The sequence below is a fragment of the Passer domesticus genome, chromosome 10 (genome assembly GCF_036417665.1).
Source record: "Passer domesticus isolate bPasDom1 chromosome 10, bPasDom1.hap1, whole genome shotgun sequence".
Classification (NCBI taxonomy): Eukaryota; Metazoa; Chordata; class Aves; order Passeriformes; family Passeridae; genus Passer; species Passer domesticus.
The window spans coordinates 7,641,697-7,663,199 of record NC_087483.1 but is presented as its reverse complement, the minus strand read 5'-3'; positions in this window follow the sequence as shown (position 1 = coordinate 7,663,199).

Below are 21,503 nucleotides of genomic sequence, written 5' to 3'. Positions count from 1 at the left end.
TGCTTTACTACATCTGACTGGCTAAAAACCCCTGTGAAGGCCAATTATGAAAGTGATTTAGTGGTGGTTTTTTCCTGTGCTCTGTTTTAATGCCTTCCTGTGCATAAACTTATATTTGATATCAACAATTGCTCAGCTACAGCTCTGTGACTGAGCAAAGAGAGCAGCCTCAAAGCTTTTAGCAGGTAATGCCTTTCATCAAGTTTTGGGTAGTCTTGATGGCATTTTTTCAGTGTAGTTCCATGAGTTCTGCAGGTAAGATAACTGTTCTTGGTGCTGATGTGCAAAAGAGCCAAAAAAGCTGTATAAATACAGGAGTTCAGAAGCATCTCTCCATGTTTTCATGTGGAAAAGCTGAGAACATTCATGGTATAGAAGCCTGAAGACAACATGTCCTTGTGTGTGGGAAATGAGCAAATGGATGGTCAATGATTGACCATGGAGATACTGATTCACCAGAAAGATTGCCCATGATGCTCTTGAGAAAGAGCTTTACAAATATTGGGGGGTTTTTTCTTGCCTTTTCCCTGGCCAAGCTAATGGAGTTTTCTCACGGTGCTGGAAAACTTGCTGTTATTAAACAGAAGAAAATGAAGTTTATTTCTATGTCATGAAAAAAAAAAATTCTTCAGTTTGTGGCCTTCATGACAATGAAATAAATTCCTTTGAAAAAGAAGCACAGATTATAAATAGTTTACAATATTTTGTCAATTATCCCAATTCTAGCAGTTAAAAAAAAAAATTAAACTCAGTCCTTTGTTCTCGTAGGCAAATGGTGAAAGTCTTGTTTTCTTATATGGAGGAGTGTTAATATTTCAGCAGAAACCACTGAAAGTGCTTTTGTACGGAGGTCTAGATGGAGTGATACTTCCCTTTTTAAGCAAAGCCCAGAAATCAAGGCTGAGACAGAGACTGGCTTGTTTATGGAGGGTGGCACAGAGAGCAGCTGGAGCAGTTAAGGGTTAGAGGAATCCTTCTATTTCTTCTGTCTTCCACTCACAGACCCACCTGTCTTGTATGCTTTTGGTCCCTGTGGAACAGGCAGAGAGAAGTCCCAATGCAGACCACTATTTCTTTTCATTCCTGTTGTTCACTGTGTGTTTGGGGAACTGTATCTGGTGAAATTAAATAGGTGATGGGCTGTATTTTAAATAATTTCTTAGAGATGAGCTGGGTAATTCCCATCTGGGTTATCTGTGAACAAGGAGCTGTGCTGCAGTCTTGTCCAAGTTCATGACTGTTTGCTGGTGGTTGTGATCATACAAGCTGGTGGGAAATTTATCCCAAGACTGGGCAAGAAATAAACCAAATCACCAATTCTAATACCTCCTATATATTGTGACATTCTAGGATCCCTCCTGGAGATTTATGGCCTCACCCCGCCTCGATCCTGGTTTCTACAGCTCTGACAAGGCTGGCTGTTAAGGGCTCAACAGGAAGTGAAGTGTGAACCATTGTCACGTTGAGTTTCACCCATTTAAGCTGAAATGCCATGTTGGTGCTTTTATTCCAGCCCAGGCAATTCCAGATGCTTGTGCTGCACTCAGCTGCAGCCATCAGTGTCTTTGGGCTTCACCCTGCAGCTCTCCCCCATGGTGAAATGAATTTTTTGACCAGGTGGTGGGGTGGGTTATCAGTGTCAGGCTTTTGAAAGTGTTCAGCTCACAGCCTGGGGAGGTTACAAGCTTGATAGAATTCAGTATGATTCCTTTTTTTTAACCAACTGAAAGCCCAGTCTGTGTTGAGAGTCAGTTTGGAGTATTGTGAGTGCAGGCTGGAACAACACAGTTGGAGCTTGTGCTATTTCTGAAGTGATGGCAAACTAAAATCTCCCTGTCAGGAGATAATTGGGAGATTGGGCCATGGTCACCCACGCATTATCCCTGCTCCCTAGACCTGTCTTTGGCTTTACACCCAGGCAGAAGATTTCTCATTTTCCACACTTGGGCTGAAATGCATTCTCCTTGCACCACACCCATGGCAGAGGCAGAAAGGCTGCAGACTGTGACCCAATAGTCCTCATTTTCCTTCCACTATTTGAATCTTCCCAATCTTAATATTACTGCTCCTGTATCTGTTTATTTCTTCTTTCTTGGCCATCCCTTTAGTTTTTTCTCTGCCTTTTTTTTTTCTGGCTTATTTGCTAATTTTGCAACTGGAATATCAAGTCTTCTTTTGAACAAACATAATTTCCACTCACTGGAAAGTTATCAGTGCAGTTAATTCCTTTGCATATGTCTGAGATCTACCTCTTCAAAACATTTAATGATAAATACAAGAGTAGAGAGCAGTATCTGCCATCACTTCTTTGAACATAAACATTTTAAGGTTTTAGTCCTAAGATACAAAAAGGCAACCATTTATTAGATGTTATGTATCTCTCTCAAAAGCCTGGCTAGAAATATGATTTATGGATACATAGAGCATTCTTCTTACCTGGCTGAAACCTGCAGGGCAGCAAATTGGTGTCTTCAATGGAGATATTGCCTGGATAATTACCACCCTGAGGCATGGCTAGGAGAAATTGAAATTAGAAGCTTTATAAATCATGTATTTACAACTTTGAGTTATTTTTTCTTCTTGGTTTATTGATCAAAAATCACTGAGGTGGGAAAACCATGCAAAATGGAGCTGAAGTAATAAGTGGGAAGCTGGGGTCAGTGTAAGGAATATGAAGCTTGTGCTGCTGAACATTTATTGACACACAAAGAGTGGTCTCTCAGCAGTGGGGAGGTGCTGATCTTTGGGAGTCCTGTCTGCAACCTCCTGACTGCTCTTCCCAGAGCCCACTGCCCCACAGAGCCTGGTGCTGACAGCTCTGGAGAGCACACGTGGGAGGAAGCCTTCTGACAGAAAACTTCCACACGAAACAAATTTGTTTTAACAAATCCAAAACTTTCATGGTAAAACGCTGGCATCGGTGTAGCTCTGTCATGTAAGCAAACAAAGATGAAGGATTTCCTTTCACAGTAATGCCTTCACTGGGAATATGTTGAGTTACAGTATTATCAAGCTTCAAAACACCATTGTTTGAACAAACCTCCTCAATTTTATTGAAATAAATTTTTTTTTTTTTTTTTTAATTCCAGCAGGCATTTTCCTGAGATGGTAATTTAATTGTTGAAACAGAAAACCTCTCAAATTTGGGATGAAAACTAACTTGGAGGTTTCCAGTAAAATTGAAATCTCCAATTGGGAGTTTTGACCATGCCCAACACACGGAAGGAAACTTTGAATGGCAGGGTAGGGGAAATGCCAAACCCTGTGTTAAACATGTGCTTCCAAGAATGTGACTTCCAGGAATTAATTCCTGGGATGAATGACTGTGTGCCAATTCCAAGTGTCAATGGTCAGGAATCAGCTGAGCTCCTGTGTCTGAAGCTGGGGGGATGAATTTAAGTGTTGGGTGAAGACTGTGAAGAAAACATCTGTAGCAGGAATTGATTTAAGCTGCTGCTCCAGTGGGGTTATGGGGGGAGGAGGTCCCATGTGGGCTTTTTTATCCAAGTCTGCCTGTGAGGGAAGCCATAAAGGTGAGCAGAAAGGGAAGGCACTTGAAGAGAAAACTCCGGGCTGAGCAGCTGTTGCTGTCCATGATTGCTGAGTGTGGGAACCCAGGCGCCGGGAATATTTCTCTGTTCTGGGGTGCCCTGACCCCCAGGGGAGCACTGACTTTGACCCTCATTCATGGAGAAAGTTTCCCAGACTTCAAGATAGACTGGAATCCACTAAAGTGTGAAGTAGATTGTAGAGAGTAGTGTAGGTGTATCACTTGGTGAGAAATTTAGGTTTTGGGAGTTTTAGTGTGTTGTGGGTGGAAGCAAGATGGAGGGCATGGGGTGTCATCCTGGGTTTCTTCTTCATGTTTCTTCTTCCTCCTTCTTCATGGGTTTGGGTGGCATTTTGTAATTCAGTGGAAAAATCCGCATTACAGGCATTTAGGGATCAGTTATTGGGTTAAAAGGGGAAATAATCCAGGTGTCGGTTCTTAATTGGATCGTTTAGTCTTAGAAGACCTTGTAACCAGAGATTGTTGGCAATTTTTGCGGTGCTTTTCCAGTGCACTGAGCCTGATGTGGACAGTGTGCAAAACTTTAGAAAATATAATAATAAACAAGAACCTGAAGACCGAAAAAATCCAGTGCATCTCTCTTTCCTGACACAAAACCATTCCAGGAGGGTCTCCCTTGACAGGGGAGGCCCCTGGGAGGGGGAATCAGCAACAGGTACCCCAGCAGCTCCCTCTCCCCATGTGCCATTTGTGTCCCCGGCCTGTCGTCCCAGCAGCTGTGCTCTCCAACCTGAGGCCTGTTGGGAATGCCCCGGGGGAAGCTGTGACTGCTCCCTTCCCCAGCTGTAGGATGAGCTGGCTGTTGCCTCATCCCAGAGCAGCTGACTGTGACTGCTCCAGAGCATCGTGAGTGGGGACAGCAAAGAAGAAACATTTCAGCTGTGTTGACTAAAAATCAGCCTGCTGACACATCACTGGAGCATGGCAGGAGAGGTGAGAGCCTGGCCTTGCAAACCAGCCTCCTGCTGCCCTCAAAATACTGCAGTCAGCACTGAGGAGTTAATTCCTGACTTAAAATATTCTGAAATATTCTGTACTATGTGTCTGGATCCTTGGCCAGCTCTCTGCTCTGGTTTCTGCATCTTTTCACTGAAAGGCTTCTTCCTCTTTGGACAAGTTAATGTGAGAGCTCTGTGATGCACAGGGAGTGGCACATGCTGAGAGGAGTGAAGTTCATCACTTAAAGCTTTCTCGATGATGTTGGGCTTTGCAGATATAATGGAGGGGGGAGATATTGATACAGCTTACTGATGTTAGTCACAGTGTGGGAGGAATTCTGTACCTCTGGGCCATATGAATAAACCATGAGCTGTATCCTTCCTTCCTTCCCTGTCCTTGGCTTCTCCAAAGGAGCTTGAAGTAGATAAGAAATCTTCTGAGGCAGAGGGAGAAAAGATAATTTGTTCTAGATCACAAGGTGTGTGGTGGCCCAGGAACACAATTGAGAAATCCTGCATTATAAGTCAGTGTCCATCCAATCAGCCATAAAACTTTGGGTTGGGGCTGAGAAAATAAGATTGTGTGCATTCCTTGTGATACTTGCCTAGAAACAGCATTTTCTACCTCATTTTGCCCTGGCTCTGGGTGCTGTGAGGAGGGTGGAGTAGGTGCTGATGCCAGTCCTGCAATAAGATGTTTCCCCACATCCAGACTAATGGCACTTGGCTGGCTCTGGGTGTTTAGGTCACCAAAACAAACCAGTCCCACTGGGACCAGGGCTGATGGGACTACTCTTGCAAGATTAGAGGTAAATGTCTGAGTGCACTGAATGTCAGTAAATGGCAAAGTTTGGTAGTGTTTGGATCAGGCCATAAATGGTCACATCAGCCACAATCCACTCATGCCAGGATCTTAAAAACATGTGAAATCCTTGTCTGCCAGCTCCTGATAAAAGAGCAAAACTGTCCTGCAAGTTCCCTGCAAATAAAACTGTGTTTAAGCACTTCCACCCTGTAATTTAGTGCCTTTTTTAAACTGCTCAAAGTTGATGACTTTGTAACAGACAACTCCAGTAGACAAATATTATTTTTAAGTGGTGTAATGGTGGTTTGTTATGGTAATGTTCAGACAGCTCATACTGGTCCACTGGCTAAACCAGTGGAAAGTCACTTCCTAATTTTTCAATCTTTGAAGCCGTCAGGGTTGTACTTTCAAGCATGTGTACCAAGAGCGTACAATAACTGAAAAACAATTGCACTAATTATCAAGGATGGACCTTTTCAGAAAATTTGGAGTTTGATCTTGCTTTTAGGAGCACTAATGCTCATCCAGTTTTTTACAGCTCTCCCAACAATTGCCATAATGTTCTAGAAGCAAATATTCCCTGCATGAAGGTGTTTTTTGCTCCTGTTCTCTCTTGGAAAAGCTTTGAAAAGGAACTTTCTCACACTCTACAAGCCAAAAGTAATCTTGCCTATTCCAAACACACAAATGGAGAAAACATTCCAATCCAGTACTCTTTTGATGTCCAAATGTTTTGGTTCATGTTCCTTTCTGGGCATGACTAATATTTGAGGTGAAGAAGTTATCTGAGGACTGCTGTGGGAGTGTGGCTCCTTGTCCCTGTAGTAATTGTACCAAAATATCTTCTCTTAATTGTACTAAAATGTCTTCTCTTAACCATTTTCTTGGGGGAAAAATATCTCTGGCTATTGTAGTTGTAAGTGGATCCTCCCTTCTCACTTTAGAGCAGTTAACTCTGGGTTTGGACATGAAGTGAGCCCCAAGACCTGGTGCAAGCCTGGCAGAGGAATTAAGTGGTAGGAATTAAGTGGTAGGCACAATCCCGAGCAGAAATGTGCAGAAGGGTTTAAGCAGCACTAAGAAATGTTCAATGGTATGAAGGCAAAAATCTTCACTGGCATTCCAGGAGGATCTCAGTGAACAAAAACATGGCACATAGTGCATAAGTTTCTTTTAATACAAAATAAAGAGTAATCCAAAGGGGTTGGATGGTTTAGTTGTTCTAAAACTGATGTATTTTGCACCAGACTTTAGAAGCAGCTGGTCATGGTATTGGTGTAATTTTGTCACAAACCCCCAGGATTCAAATCAGTGTAAGTCTGATGCTGACCTTTGAAGCTTTGTTTTCAGTTTGGAGGTTTTGATGGCTTTTAAGTTGTTGTTTGTAACTAGCTTGAGTCTGAATTTTCCTGTGTACCTTACAACCAAGATATGTCACTCAGGAAACCCAACATAAAGCCAGAGTACTGAATTTATTTTTGTTGTGACGACACTGCTTGGAATAAGGTTCCTCGCTGCATGGTACTGGGGATTTGTCCAATAGCCATTAAAATGGAACTTCTGAGGCTGGATCTGACATTCAGCCTTGAAAACACACAAAAATGTCTGATCAGTAGTGGGGGGAGAGACTTCCTATTAGGGTGGAGTGTTTACTTAGCTCTGTGATGTGTTTTTACAGTGTTCTTTGTTTCTTCAAAGCTTTCTATGCAATCATTTAAGAAACCAAAAGGTTGTCAGCCTTGTTAAAAGCAAGTCCTGGAAGTGTTTTTCAAACCACCTCTGATTCATCCTGCCAGTTCTCTCTCCAATATCTCCTATCCATGTGCACAGTTGATTTTTGAGTTCCATGTTTCATGCTAAAAACGTGCTCCTGCACGTACTTGCAGCTTATGTTTTGTAACGAAAAGGATTAGTCAGCAGCAGTAGGGTTATATTGGTGCTCTGTCTGTCTGTCCAAACAAATTACTTTCTGCTCAGGACGTTTTCTTTAACTGCTTTTGGCTTTGCTATGTGAGAACCTCAGACTATAGCTAATTTAAGGATGAATTTCGTTATGTTCCCATTGAAATAAGTGGCTGTTCAGTCCTACTGCAGGCAAAGCTTTGTCATCATAGTTACACTTACAGCTGTGCCTTGCCTGCTCCAATGCCATCAAAGGAATGTTCTTGGTGCAAAAGAAGGGGAAGAGGTTGAAATCTGAAATGCAAAGAATTCTGAGAACTTTGGGCCTGTAAGCCAAAGCTTAGAATTAAACACAGGATTTAGAATATTTAAGAACTAAAAGTTCTAAACTTACCTGTTCTAAAATTTAGAACATAGAAGGCTTTATTTAAATACATCAGAGGTGTTGCCTCTACCTCTCCCCTTTTCTGAGTGCTGGAAGCCCCAGCACTCATGAAGCAGCCTTGTATCATTTTCCATTGCATCAAGTGATGATGCCTTTATAGGGCATCCAGGATTTACATCCCACTCCCTCTATTCTCTAGGTCACAAATTAACCCCAAAGAGATTGTGGCTGAAGCCTGCAGACCCTGTGCTCATGCTCTTTGCCTCCTTGTCTTGAATTCTTCCTTGATGGGATTGTTTCCAGGATGCATGAGGGGGAATGAGGTGGATCTGGTTTCCAAAAGGACTAAAGCAATCGTTCTGTGTGTGTACCACAGCAGGACACCAGCAGGGATCAGCTGTTGTTTTACCTAAGCCAAAGATGCAGTCAGCTTTTTGAGCAAAAACCCTCCAGGAAATGTAAACTCCAGCATTCTGGATCAGCTGATCCTCTTGATCTTCACAGGTACCACTGATTGTTTTGGGCTTGCCCAAGCACAGTGTGAGGCTCATTTAGGTTAGAGGGGCTGGTGACACTTGGCTCCAAGGTCCCCTGGATGTGGCAGGATACCACAGTGGGTGTGGTTATTTCCCAAACTTGGAGTCACACCAGTCCTTCAGAGCCTGCCACTTCCGATAAGCCTGTACAGCTCAAATCTACACACAGTTTAATTGTGGGCTGGAGTCAAACTGAAAATCCAGAATGAAAGCAGCTATTTCCACTCTGAAATTGGACAAGAGAAATTCAGTTTGCTAAAAGGAAACGCATTTCTGTGGTAATGTATCTCTTCCAAGACTGATAGTGTAGCTCAGTGTGCAGAACTACTTAGACAAAGCTGCTGTAGGCTGTGGGAGGAAGTTATTGTTCCACAAATCCTGCAAAAAAAGGTGCTTTGTTGAGAAGATGCTGCCCAGGAGCAGGGACAGTACAGGTGCACCTGCTGGTCTCTTCTGGCTCTACAAACAGCTCCTGCAGGTGTGTCTTAAATGCTGCTTAATGCTGAGTGTACACAACTTTTTTGCAGCCTTAAGTGTTGCTCAGTCAAGGTTTTCAAGAGCAGCCCAAGTCCTGATGATGCTGCAAGGTTCCCAGAGCCCACTGAAGTTTGTACAGCAAAAAGGGCAGGGACAACCCCATGCCTGCTGTCAGCTAAATCATCTGACTTGTCCTCCTAAAGCCATACTGACCCCTCAAGCCACTGCAGCAAATTCCACCTGCTTTCCCCATCTTGCTTCAAGATCCTAATCTGCTTTGCCTTTTTGTTCTCCTAACTGCAGGGGGCCTTGCCTCTCACCTGTGGGCAATGTTCAGGCTGAGATTAGCACGGTGATGGAGAAAAGAAAACCTGGGAGAGGCTTAAGCAGTGCCCAGCTCTTTTTCTGACCCTTGATTTCCCCCACCTGATAAGAGCTTCCTCAGAAAGCTCACAAACAGCAGCTGGTTATACAGTAATGGAGATTAAGGAAAAGGGATTTGCTGGAGATCGCCATGCTCTGGGAAGTCTCTTGTTAAAACCCTGTTTTGCACTTTGCTGTCATGGTTTACTTGGGTTATTCCAACCTCAAGGAAGGAGAAGGTGTGCTGCCAACTCATGGGTCATTAATTTCCAGGCCATGCTGGAAGGTGCAAAGGTGGGCATGTTTTCCTTGGTGGTTTACTGACAACAAATACTTGTTTGGAATATGTTTGTGAACAGCAGAGCCCAGCAGTGCCTTGGAGCTTCTCATCACACCAGTCTGTGGTGAGGTGTTGGGAGACTTTAGGGCTGTGTGAGACCTGCCTAACAGGCCATGGCAGTCATTCCCAGCCTGAGATTTACAGGATGATAACAGGTTCAGAGGGTTATTTTTTTTCTGTCAGCTGTATGCTAATACTTTAGTAAAACTTACCTCCTCTAGTTACTCAGAAATTCTGCAGCCCCTGGGTTGGGAAATGTTTGAGCACGTTCCCCTCCCAGCTTTGCTGCGCCATATCTCATCCCATGCAGGTGATGCTAATCAAATCAGTGGCACTCTCCTCTGGGGTTTGCTAAATTAAGATAAATCACATCTGAGATGCAGAGGCAAAGTTTTGACTTGTGAACATATTGCTGAAAAGCTTGTGTTGTGCTTTTTGCCTGGGGAAATGATGTAAAGTCTAGTCCTGATGAAGTTTTAATTTAGGCTGTTGTGTTCTGCCTTCCTTGAACCTGATGGCTTTATTTCTTCTGTGATGTCTTCTGTGGTGTGGAGCTTGTGAACAGCTTTGTCTTGCTGCAGAGATCTCTGTATTTCAGTGGGATGTAAGAAATCTTTCATGCACACTCATTTCTGCAAATACATAAACTGGTGACTAATTTTAAATAAATGAATAATCTCACTGAGTTGGAAATAGTCTGAATAAAAGTCCTCAGGGTTTTCCTAGGATTTGAATGGGTTCCACATGTAAAGCTTTCTGGGAAGAATGTCTTTAAAATACAATTCTAAATGTTTGTTTGTAGTTACACAAATCTGAGTTCTTTCAAAGTTAGAGGGATATCTTCAATTTGTAGCCTAAACAGTGTAAGTGATTTGTTGTAGGTAGTTTCAGATATCCTATTTTCTATGTCAATTTTTATGCTCCTACAGTTATGGTTTCTTATGGTTAAAAGGCTGCTTTCCCCCTTGTTGCTAAGAGAAAAACACACAAACAGAAAAGCAAACTAAATACAGTCAGTTTAACTATTCATGAGAAAACCTTTTATTTGGTCTTACATTTAATGTTTCTTTCTCTTAATTTTTCCATTTGCACTATACACATTTCATAAAGCTCTAATAAGATTTTTTGAACAGGAGCATAATTAAGAGAATGCACCTTAAGACAATTATGAATTGGGTTTGTAGAATTTAATATGTGCCTCAGAAAATGGTGTGGCTGTGGAGCTGTGCAGCTTTATATCAACTCTCTATGTTCAAAACCATATCCCAGGTTTTATTATTTGATTTTTGATGCTATTTTACCTATGACAGTGTGGATTTTATACATATCCCCAGTGCTGGTCTGATCCAATGTCATTATAAATAAACATAAGTAAAAGGGTTTTTTTTACTGTGCATTTCAGGCTTAAAATAAGACACCCACCCCACTGGGTTTAGTTTCTCTGCAAGCTGTGGTTTTTCAACTAGACAGTGGGAAAGGCTTGGAGGGAATGTTGTGGCATCCATAGTTCTATCTGGAGTTTGTGTGATTCAGTGGTAGATTTTGGAAGTCAACACTGAGGGTTTTTCATGTGGAAATACCTGCTGCTTTGAAATTCCTATACTTTTAAAAAACAAAAGCCTTAAAAACATGAAACCCTGAAAACTTGGTCTGAGAGGGCATCTTCGAGAAAATGCTGTGAAATCATTGTAAAAATTATCTATAACAGCAGTAAATTTTCCCCCCAAACATGCTGTGACGGACACTGAAATGAATTTATGACAATATTCATTCCAAATCAGGAAGGATGCAGTTTTGTAATTAAAATGAAACATTTGAAGAACTTCTTTTCAGCTTTTCACTTTTGAAAAACATTGATTTCCTGCCTGAAAAGAACACTTTGGAAAAGCAGAAATCAAAATAACTGTCCTGACTTGCTGCACTATGGCACAGCAACCATAACCCTGCAGGTCTCAGCCATTCTTGTTACTTCTGTGTGTGTCAAATATCCATAATTTTCTACTTTTACCCAATGATTCAAATAGAAAAAGGTATATCTGTTTGTATTATCTAGAAGATAATCTGATTTCTTGGATAATTTACACTTTGCACATATTTATTTTCTAGCCCCTGGGTGATGAATGTGGAGACTTCTTTTCTGAGGGATAAGCTATATTTTTGGAGCAAAGCCTCCCCAACACAAAACTTCACCACAAACATACATATTTTGATGAAAAGCCTATCCCAAACCACCTCAGTTAAGGTTCTGCTTTAGAAGCTCATAACAAGATCTACATCAGAACTGACAATCCTGCAGATGAGCCCAGTGTGTTGGGCACAGCAAAGTAGAGCAGGGATCTGAATAAAGATTTCAAATATCCCTGAATGCCTTATCCCCTGAACTAAAGCAAACAAAAATGCTTATTATTGTCTTTTTGGTGAAACATTCCTTCAGTCCTGGCTGCTGCTCTCTGCCAAGACTTCTCATCTGGGTTTAGTCATCACTTATGACTTGTAAGACTAACAAACATTTATCTAAACACTTATGTAAAGCCTTGTACTATTGCTTTGGTATGAAGAAAAATACATAAATTCTGCTTGTCTTTGTTAGAAAAAAGCATGATCCTCATAAAGAGCTAGAGACATTTAGAGTGAAATTTGGGGTTTTTCCTATTTTCCTGTGCAGCTGTGAGAAAGTTGCTGCTGGAAGGCAAACCCCACACCACTTGCAGCCTCTCCTAGAGCTGCCTGTTCAAACACAGCCTGCTGCTTCCAGGGCTGCTCCTTCACCCGGGCATCTCTCCTGAGATCTTCCTCTTGTGGTGTCTCACAAGCCTTCAAGTGCCCTTGTCTGAGACCTTGTGCTGTTTCTCATCTTTATTTCATGCATCAGGGTGTTCCTTCCATGGCTTGTCTTTCAATATGATTCCAGCTGCTACAGGCTTTTCTGCAGCTCCAAACACTTGCAGAATAATCTGTGTATTCCATAGGAAGTCCAAAGACACAGTGGGTCCAGTCTTCCTACTGTTGTTAGGTAAGTAGCAAAATAGAAAAATATCAGCAGTGATGTTGTCCTGCTTTTTAGACCATGTTCCTGAGGGTTTTGATTTCTATCCAGCTATGGTCAAATAATCCCTTGTTCTTGCAGATGAGCAGTGAATTTCCAGTAGGGATGATCTTAGGAGACTGGTAAATCCACACATAGTTTCATCTGTTCCACACATTTCTCCTTGCTTTCTGCCTGCCAGTGTTTCTCTTGAACACTTGGATTTTCTGTAGAAAGCCATCCTTGTCCCATTCCTAAACTTGTTGTTTTTCTTCCCCAATCTCCAAATGCTTCTCTTCAGATATTATACATTGTCTCTTTTATCAGGTGCTTAAATTCTAAAAGGAAGCTCTGTTCTAAAACTCTCTATAACTATCAAATAAATTGCTGATATCTGTTCACTCTTTAAATATGAATTTTGAATATTACTCAACGTATGTGGAGCAAGTTAGCTGTGCACTGTAACCTCCTGCTCAAAGGATACCTGGGAATTCCTCACTAGGGAGAGTTTTTGTAAATAGTCCAAGCTGAAGAAAAGCTAAAATTGAAGCTGGAGGTCAGATTTTTAGATTTCCAGGCTAATCAGATATGAAGATGCTTCTGTGCATGCCTGGGGACAGTTGAAATATTTCATGCTGAATGCTCATCTGCCTTTATTATTTTTTGAATGCTCTTAAAAACACTTGACTTCTCTTAAATATGAAGATCAGCTCAATCCTGGAGTCACTGGTAGAGGTATGTCCAAAGCAGCATCCACCTAACTAATAACAAAATAATCAAACTTCAAGAGGGATGGCTTGGTTTTTCTACACCCCTGGGGCATCCACTGAGTTATTTCCCTGTGCTCTGAGTCCTCTTCTGCAGTACACTTCTTGTATTAATATTTGTGATGTTTATATATATTTAACCAATATTTTACAGTCAAGACTCCTTTTTCTGTAGCACTCGTGGTAGAAAAATTATGCCATATTTGGAGCATGTAGTCTTTATTTACAGCACTTCTGTACCAATAAATCCCTGTGTGATGCTAAACTCTGAATTAAGGGGGAAATTAGCATTTCTTTTGAGTAGATGCTGTCAGAGTGGCTGCTGAGCTGTGCTTCATGCAGAGAAAGCTGTGGCAGTGCCTGGGTGGGCTGAACAGCTCTGGGGCATGGAAAAGGAGCATGGGTTGTACCCCTCCCACACCATCCTGGCACTGGCAGCTTCATCTTCGACAGCAAATTGTTCCAGGTGTTGATAAAACAGGCTGAGGAAGGATGGCAGAGATTTGCTCCAGCCTGGCAGCTCTGCCTTGGGCATCTCGAAATGCACTGACAGCCATGACTTTCTTTGGGTTAGCTGTTCCTAAATGTTTGGATTTGCAGGGATACCATGCAGCTGTTGCCTACCCCCTTGTCTTGCAGAGCAGCATGTCTCTCCTCACAGTGTCCTTTTTCAACAAGATATCAACAGTTTGAGTGCAGGAAAAGAGGAGATGTTCCAGATTCCCGCAGTTCTGAGAACTGTTGTGATACACACTTGCATCACATGGATCCATTCAGAGTCTATAGGGTATTGTCTGAATCTGGGAGGGTGAGAGATCACACATGACACAGGATGAGCTCATCTGGCTGTTAGAAACATGTTTCTTTCTACCCATCTGCTTGCAAAGCCCTTGAGTTAAGAATTATCAAAAAAACCCCAAAAAACCCAACTACAGAGTGCCCAAGATGTGAACTGGTGCCATATGTGACCAACAAAGCAATCAATAGGAAAAAAAAATAAATAAAATACTTTAAAGACAGAGCTAGAGTCTCTGAAACCAGATCCTTTTCTTGGGAGAAGTTTCCAGCGTGGCATCAGCTCTCAATACTTTTGATTTCAGTTGTGGTAAGATGTGGCTGTGAGGTTGGAGTTCAACTTGACTGTTCTTAGTAATGTCAAATGTCACAGATTGCAGTACCAGCCTAAAGACAAGCTTGGGATTTTAGCTTGCCTTATTTTTCAGTTTTTGAGCTGAATTCTACTCTTTCAGAAAAAGCAGACAAACAGCTAAAACCTCCAGACTTTTATTGCTAGGTAAGATGAATTTGGAATAAAACTTACTTGGGAGATCTGGGTATATCTCCAGTTCAAATGTCAGAATAAAGGACTTCAGCAGGGTGAAACTTCCTGACACATCTCTCCAGAGTGGGTGTATTTCATGTAGCAACAAAACACCAACAAAATTCTAAAAAAGCTCAGTTATCCAAGAGAACAGTAAGAGAATAAATTTCTTTAGTGCTCAGTTTTACCTGTATTTTAAATAGAAAGCTGCTTCTCAGGGGTAAAAACTGCTGTAGCAGGTGAAAGTGATTTTCTCATGTGGTAGAGGATGCAGGCAGTATTTTGAAACTGAAAAAAAATACATAATAGTGCCATCAGATAGCTTAACTCTGAATTGAGGAATTTAATCTCACCTTGCCTAGCCTATGTCCAAATATGAGTGCTTCCAATTTAAAATGGAAAAGGAAGATGCTGCATGGATATCCTGGGGAGTGTTGTGGGGTCAGAGGCTTCCTTGAGCAATCCAGACAGACGTGGAACAAAACCAGCTTTGGGGAGTCAGGGCTTAGTTAAATTCATCCACTTCTTTTGGCTTCTATTTCTGGAGCTTCACTGCTTGCTAGAAGAGGCAAGTTGTTGTTTTCCACAACTGGGATGAGAACAAACACACTTAGCAATAAAAATCTTAGCCCTTGATAATATTGGATTTATTTTAATACCTCTTTCTTCCATCTTAGGTACAAATAAAACTTTTTCAATCTCATAATTCCAGTAGAATAAGAGAATAAGATTGCCCTGCTTGTCCTTCCCAAATATTTCTTGATAGAAAAATAAGAACTTAAGGTTAATTTTCAAGAGAGAGTGTGTGAACTGCTTATATAGCTCATATTTGACAAATTAATCATATCTCTAATTCTAATTACCTCCAAGGTTTATAATGAAGCTTCACATAACTTTTGAGGAATGCAAGGACTGATAAGTGGATATTTTTCTGTGTCCAGCTGCTTTGCTGCCTCACAAGAGCTGTTGGATAAAGTGAGGGACAGTGCAAGTCCCTCAGTAGGAGCTGATTGAGCTGTCACAAATGCTCGTTAAATCAGAAGGTGGAGAATAATACATAATGAATAGCAGGTGCTTGAAACTATTCATGTTCCATCATCACTTATATATAAACTGGATAACCACTGTGAGACTCTGGTGATTAATTTCTATGGCAGCAGTTCTGTGCCCAAAAGGGAGGAAAGGGAAATCTGTTCCACCTAGTACAGAGGGGGAAGGAAGTGTTGTCCTGGTGCTTGTTTGGAGCTACAGAAAGGCAAATGCCCCCCTCTGTTGCAGTGCTAAGGTACCACCATAGCTAATTAAACCTCTATTTTTATTATTTATTTTATTTTTTAGAGAGGTCAGCTTTTTTTTTGAGACATCACTTAGTGGTATCTTGAAAGAGGATTTTTAGAGCTGTAATACTCTAACTGGAACTGAATTCAGACACTGAAAAACAAAGTAAAACCAAAACCCAATCAGTACCAAAAAACCTTGGTATTGTAAAAGCTTTGAAAGGCACCAAAGATTCAGAACTGGGGTTGAAATGAGCTCAAACCTTTTGGCTGGATATTCTCAGCCTACATCTCTTCCCTGTGATGACATTCTGTTTCCAGTTGCATCTGTGTCTGGAGGCCTTTCCTTTGAAAGACATCCCTCATTTGAAGAATGAGGTGTCATAATCCATGGCTCTTCCAGCAAAACCTTGAGGCTGCAGGCCTGCAGATGGCTGCAGCCAGAAGCCATTGTGCAGCCTGGAATGTGAGATACCTCGGGACACCTCCAGCCTCAGATACACTCAGATCTGTTCAATATCTCTCAAAGTGCAGGGATGATGCTGGTTAATGGGAGCAAGGCACAGTCTGAGCACATCTGGTGGATTGCTCGGCCGGAGAGAATATTCTGGATATTGGTGATACAGCAAACATAAAAATTAACACTTCAGTATATCTCTTGGCCATTTCAAACCTGCTAAAGCATCCTAATTCTTGTTGCTACTGGCATGCCTTAGCATGTACCAGAGGCAGGGAATTAGCTTCCTTTAATGAGAATTGTCAGAGTGCTGGATGTTTTGTGGACACTGGTTTGGGAAGACAAACTTCTCTGCCCACTGGTTTGTGGACAGAGAAGACAGAGGGTGCTGAAATATTTTCTGTTCTTGTCCCTACATTTTCATGAGGTAAGGGACAGGTTGGTTTCCCCTAGTTGCTGTGTGTATTTACTCCAGTGGACTTGGCAGGTATGTGAAGAGTTTAGGGGTCTTAGGGAAATTTTACCTGGTTGAATATGATGCACTTTCTCCTTGAGATGAATTGTGATTTAATTACAGAAGTGTAAATCAGCCACAAAGTTCTGGTACCACTCATTTGAGGCATGGGCCAACTCTTGCAAACGCCCATGGTGGTGGCAGGAATGTCCTGCTTCCCTTCCTGTGGATGACACCACCTTCTCTGGAAGGAGGGGAGCTGCTGGGGCAGGGAAGATGAATTGAAGCCCCCCTTTTTGATGGTATCAGAAAGATTAGCAGGACTGATGTGGTTACTTGTTGCCCTTTGACTGAAAGATTGTGGTGTTCTAATTGGCAGCACTAAAGAAGGACCCACAGCTCCTTTTTTATAGGTCTGGTGTTTGCTAAGTTGAGTGAAACAATGATAAATTTGGTCTCCTAAAAAGAATATTAGCTTTGAGGAAAACAATTTATTGTTTTCCCCTTAACAACACCTCCCTTTTATTTCTGTTTGTTTCTCTTTCCTAGTTCCTCTGAAGTTCAGAGGTTCTGTAGTGTCAGCGGATGGTCATTTGGGAAACTCTTGATACAGTGAGAGGTAGGAGTTGAATGTTTCTATCTCTGATTAAATAAATTTCTCTAATTTCTTCTTAATGAGAATATCTCTTGTTTGTTTCTTTGTTCCCATCTGGGAGAGATTTTTGAGCAGTGACGCTCTAAGAATGTATGGCTGAATTATCTGCTGCTGCTCTGATTTCAGTGGAGTTGGGCCAGCAGAGGCTTTGGCCCCGTGTTTGTCTGTGCTTCCCAGAAATGCTCTTCTGAGCAGATTTGCACTGTTTCCCAGAGAAACCCTAACCCCATTTTGTGTGGTAATTCAGGGGAGTTTGTAAAAGCGAGAACCACGTGGCAAAGTGTGACATGGGAGTGAAGGCTTTGTGTTGTACAGCACATGAATCACTCAGTAGTGACCCCCTTTGCTCAGAAAATCTGGTATAAGGATCTGTTGGTCTTGTTGCCACCTGAACATCTCTTTGCCCCTGCAACTCTTGAGTGCATAACCCAGCTTCTTACCTATCCCAGGACCAAATCAAGTAGTTGGTTTCCCACTTAGATTTAGTTTAGATTTAAACCTGGCTTGTGGGCAGGTGCTCACTGTGCAGCAGCTGACTTCACCTCAGCTCAGGGAGACTTGTACATGCATTATAAAGATCCCATCATGGAATGAGTAGGCTGAAATCTGATGCCCACTGCCTTGTGGGGTTTTTTCTTACTGATATAAGTGATTTCAGGATGCTTCTTGGTAAAGTAACAATCTGTTATGGACAGTTTGGAGGGATCTTTGTCCAAATCTGCCTTAAAAGGTCACCTGGGAGTGGCTTGCATGATTATTTGCTGGACACTTACAGAGCAAAGGAGTCTTGCCATGCTTTAACTGCCAGTGCTGGGAAATCTGTTGGATATAAACATTTGTGATCCTTCATAGTGAAGTTGTGTAACTCACCAGGCACTCTGTCAAGTGAGATGAGCCAAACTGGGATGCCAGGCCCATCTTACTGCATTTTCCTTGGATCAGTGTTTTTTATTAGTCCCCAGTGGAACTTGTGTGCCTTGTTCCAGTGATGCCTTGTGAAGGCTGACCTAGAACAGAGACTAGACAGAGTTAAGGACTAAAGCAGGGATTTATTAAGAGGCCTCAGTGGATCCACCTTGGGCAGCACAACCCAAAATGGCCATGAAAATGGATGACAGGTCACGGGGTCTCACTTTTATAAGTTTTGGTCCATTTGTGTATGGGAGATAATTGTCCAATTACAGCTTTAGCCCATGAAGTTCCATCCTTCTTGTTTTTCTCTCTTCAGTCCACCATTGTTTGTGCTCTTGGGCCTGAGATCTGGATTGGTTATCCTTGGTCCCCAGCTAGAGAAGGAATTGTTTTGTCTCCCTGCTTTGTGAAGAGAGCTTGCCATCCCCTAATATGAAGCCTAGACTTACACACTAAAGCAGAATAGAATCTGAAAAATATAAAAGCTCCAACCTGAGGCATCACCAGGATGTGGTGCTTGTCACTGCATGAGGTGACCTGCTTGGGCTGAGTCACACAGAGTGCCTCTGTCCTTGGAGTGACAGAGGGAGCTGCAAGGGGTTAGACCTCCAAAACGGATGGGTCACAAGCAGCATATTGAGCTCTCAAGCATACACATTTCTACAGATATCTGACTTCCTTGGAGCCCCTGTTTTATACAGAGGGTTACAATGCAGGAGTCTGGTGTCCAGTCCTAATGCACAGCTCAAAATTCGGCTGTTGTGATCAACCAAAAATATGCTTGTGGAGGACTCCTTGCATTGCTGCAGCCTCCAGAGCTTGCTGCATGTGCCAGGCTGGCTGACTATGCCTTCCTGAGGCATAGTGAGTTGCTGGCTGGTTCAAGTGCCCCTTTTGGCACAATTGGCAGTGAGTCTCTGCTTGCTCACTGGACGTGGAGCAGTTGTGGCGTGTCTCCCTGCTTTGAGCAGAGGCACAGCGTGGCCTTGTGTCTCTGTACAAAAGGCCCCAGCCTTACTGACTGTATGCCACCACATGAGTCACTTCAGAGTAACACTGTTCCAGGCTGTGTGAGCAATTGTGAGAAAGGTCCTGGTGGGAACAGCTTTCAGAGCGTTAGTCCAAGTGGATCCATCCCTTCCTGCCATTTCCCAGCATCTGATGTTGCAGGCAGACTTAAGAGCAGCTGACCGCAGAGCTAGAGGGATATTTCCTAAGTTCCTAAAAGAGAGACCACCTAAATTTCTGCCTGAAGACAGGAATAGTAACTAGGGAAGAACCTTCTGTAGATGAGAAGATTATGGCCTACTGGTCAGAACATCTTTATTCTTCTTTTTCAGTAACTTTTCTGGGCTATACTGTAAGAGGTCATTCTGTTGGGGCCTAGAACATGTAACTGAATACCAGGCACAGACGTGTCCTGCAGCTTTTCTTTCAAAAGAGGAGCTGAATCTTTGTGTGACCCAGCAGTTCAGAAGTTCTGGAGGGTGTGAGGGTGAACCCATCACTCTGATCCCTCTTTGGGAAGGTTCAGTAAGAGATGGCAGAGGGAGAGTCACAGTGATGGGGACAATGTTGTGCACTAGTGACTCTAGGCATTCAAGTGCTATTCTCAAGCAGGCTGGATGGAAAAATCCCTTCTCCTGCATCAGGGCCTGAGCAGACAAGGCCCGTGCTATTCCTCCTGCACCTGTCCCAGTTCAAGGACAGGAGTAAATCTGGCCGGCCAGGTCTGTTTGTTCCAGAACACTGTAATCATTTACCATAAAACACCAGCCAGTGACGCTTCCCTGAAACACACTCTGAATAAATATTTTTTTTTTCCTTCGTCTATTTCTGTAGAAAGGGTCTTTTGATGAAAATACCATTGGTATGTTTGAAAAAACCAACCCCTGAGTAGTTATTTACTGAGTCCTTAAATACACAGGCTCAGCAGTTGGCTGCTGTGAACGCCTTGTCTGCAGTGGCAGTGCTGAAATGCCCCAACTCAGCCTGGAGGCTCCAGACATTTCCTCCTTGTTTGTGTGGGTCCAAGGGGACAACCTCTGCCACCACTCCCTGCCTGAGTGACGCTGTAGGGCACAGCCTGAGTCTCAGCCTTGAAAGACAAGGGGCACTGAAACCTGCAGAGGATGTCAAAGCACCTTGGGAGGTTTCAACACATTATTTTTCTGGTGGTGCATAGGGCTGGAATCAGTCTTGCCCTTCAATATCATCCAACAATGACTTTAATAGAGCTGAAAAAGTTTCAGTGTGGGTTTTGAACCTCTGATGTCTCTGGCTGGAAAGTGCCAGCAGTGTGGGGCTCCTTTTCTTCCCCCATCCAGCTGAACATTCTGAAACCTCAGGGAGTGAATGCAGGGTCACCATCTACATCAGGCAGCACAATTGTCCCCTCACTGAGTTCCTGTTCCAAGTGAGCTGCTTGGGTGGAAATCTGTGCAATGACTGACTTGGCAAAACTCAAAACATGCTCCTTACTAAACATGACCTATTTTGCTGCAAGCCAAATATCAATATATATAATATATATAAAAAAGGTGTGAAGTTGAGAGGCTGATGAAAGGTTACCCTATAAGCAGTTGATGAATCCTTGACCTGTTTCACATCTCGTTGAGTTTTTTTACAGACTAAGGAGCTGTAAAATGTCTATGAAGCCTGATGACCAGCAACTCAGATAAATAACCAGCTCCTACTGGAGAGTGAAACAGGAGCCAGGAAATTGAAATAGTCTTGGTTTGCTTTTGTTTTTGCAAATATTATTTTCAGTTATTGTGTGTATCTGCTGTAATGTACTAGGAATGATCTGATTTATGGGTTGTGACCAGGTCTCATTAGCCAGGAATTGCTCATTTTTTAATCTTGTGTTTGTCCTGATCTAGGGAAGGATGCAATACCATACTTATTCTAAGTTTTAGGTTTTTTAGCTACAATTATGCCTAATATTCCCTGAAGTTTAAGTCAGCTCAGATGGGGAATCCACAAATAATTGTGTTTGTAAGAATAGCAAAAATGAGTGAACTAAACTAAGTGTTCTGGTCTTTATGCATCTTCTGAGAGAGACTAAAATACATTGAAGGTAATACAAATCACTTAATCCTCCAAGTCTCTGAGATGCTTTAAAAATTTGACCATACTTTCAATAACAGTTTTTTTTTAAAGTTTTTAATCAGTGTCAGTCTGCATTTTAGTGTGCCTAGAGTAGTTCCTAACTTGAGAGCCTTTAGGGTGTTTAGCTATCTGCCACTGACCTAAATCAGTCTAAAAGAAAATGAGACCAAGACTTTGAAATCCAATGGTGCTTTCTCATAGATAACC